Source organism: Phocoena sinus, chromosome 2 (assembly GCF_008692025.1).
Source record: "Phocoena sinus isolate mPhoSin1 chromosome 2, mPhoSin1.pri, whole genome shotgun sequence".
In the NCBI taxonomy this organism is placed as follows: Eukaryota; Metazoa; Chordata; class Mammalia; order Artiodactyla; family Phocoenidae; genus Phocoena; species Phocoena sinus.
Window position 1 is genome coordinate 135,579,998 of NC_045764.1, and position 2,089 is coordinate 135,582,086.

The window sequence follows — 2,089 nt, forward strand, 5'->3', positions numbered from 1 at the left end:
TATTCCATTGTATATATGTACCACAACTTCTTTTTATTTATTTATTTATTTATTTATTTATTTTTGGCTGTGTTGGCTCTTCGTTTCTCTGCGAGGGCTTTCCCTAATTGCGGCAAGCGGGGGCCACTCCTCATCGCAGTGCGCGGGCCTCTCACTATCGCGGCCTCTCTTGTTGCGGAGCACAGGCTCCAGACGCGCAGGCTCAGTAATTGTGACTCATGGGGCCAGCTGCTCTGCGGCATGTGGGATCTTCCCAGACCAGGGCCCGAACCCGTGTCCTCTGCATTGGCAGGCGGACTCCCAACCACTGCGCCACCAGGGAAGCCCCACAACTTCTTTATCCATTCATCTGTCGATGGGCATTTAGGTTGCTTCCATGACCTGGCTATTGTAAATAGTGCTGCAATGAACATTGGGGTGCATGTGTCTTTTTGAATTATGGTTTTCTCTGGGTATATGCCCAGTAGTGGAATTGCTGGATCATATGGTAATTTTTAGTTTTTTAAGGAACCTCCATACTATTCTCCATAGTGGCTCTATCAATTTACATTCCCACCAACAGTGCAAGAGGCTTCCCTTTTCTCCACACCTTCTCCAGCATTTGTTGTTTGTAGATTTTCTGATGATGCCCATTCTGACTGGTGTGAGGTGATACCTCAAAAATATGGAACACTTCACAAATTTGCGTGTCATCCTTGCACAGGGGCCATGCTAATCTTCTCTGTATTGTTCAAATTTTATTATATGTGCTGCCGAAGAGAGCACTCCCTCTCCTCTTCTCTTCTCTCCTCTTGTTTTCTTTTTAAAAATGCTCCATATGTTAAGGACAAACACTTATCAGGGTATTTGGTTGGAGTAACATCTTGTCCTTACTCTCATTTGGGGACCCATTTGTGGCCCAGGCATTTAGGCTATCTGATGCCTTTCAAGTTGCCCCAAGACACTCAAGCTTTGGGTAAGCTGAGGATACTCCCAGTCCTACAAGAGAAGCATCCAGGTTTCTATATTTTATATTTTCAGTGACTATGTAGGGTCAAGTAGAATAGTTGGGGTGAGGAGTGTCTTTTGGCTGAAGATAGAATGGTGGGGATAAGAAATAATTCACTGATAATAATGTTAAGATGGAATTAGAACTTTACATTTTCAATCAATCAAAATTTTTGGAAAAGTTTTAATAACTTGAGAAAATAGTGCCTCACCTCAATTTGCTCACTGTAGCACTCTTTTCTGTTGGTTTTATGTTTTCCTGGACAAGAGTTTCAATAAGATGAATATATCATTGACCTTCCTCTATGGGTATCTGGAAGAAAACAAAGGAATCATAAGAGTATTTCTATTCTTGCATGAAAACTGCTATAATACTACAAAGTGCTGTTCTGTTTTATAGTGGGAACCATGCAGTAATAGAGTCTTTATGATGAGGTTTCTTGGAATTTTTGTAATGCATGTGGATTTGAAGATGCAGATGGGATGTAAGTCATTAAACATTAGACCATGGCAATAAGTATGCCACTGTTCTTTTGATAACGTACAGAACTGTGTATTTTTGTGTGTGCATGCCTGTGTGGGTTTTCATTTCAAAAGATAAATATATTTTTAAAACTTCAACAAATAAAGTGCTTTTTGATTATTTGTTAGTTAAGGCAAAAAAAAAAATGATGGCATGAATCGTGTATGCAGTGATTTAGTGGACTCCACACTCATATTGAGAGTAAATCCTCTTAAGATGCCCCTATGAAAAAAAGTTTTTATATGATATAGAGTTTATATGTCTATATTTAAAATTTTATTCCTAACAAATTTTCTCTTGTGAGATTTTTTTAAAAATTAGCTGCTGTTTCTTGGAATAATGTTTAAGAAGGAATTTACTATATATATATATATATATATATATATATATATATATATATATATGGGATTTACTATTTTGAAAATTTCTTGTCTTTTTTTTCTTAAAAGTCAAAACAACTGTGAAGATCAAAGGAATCTCTTTTTCAGATTATCCAGGAGTAGAATTTGGGATTTTGTTTTAGGAGAAGTATTGAGTACGTTCAGAAAATATAAAAAGAAAAAACAACAAAATTCCCAG

General features: G+C 37.2%; 1 non-coding gene across 1 annotated transcript; it reads right to left on the bottom strand.

Annotated features, from left to right (window-relative positions):
* Positions 1-658: 658 nt before the first annotated feature.
* On the bottom strand, positions 659-765 carry LOC116750290. The gene has a single exon (XR_004348986.1). It is a non-coding gene; the product is annotated as a U6 spliceosomal RNA (small nuclear RNA).
* Positions 766-2,089: the final 1,324 nt, after the last annotated feature.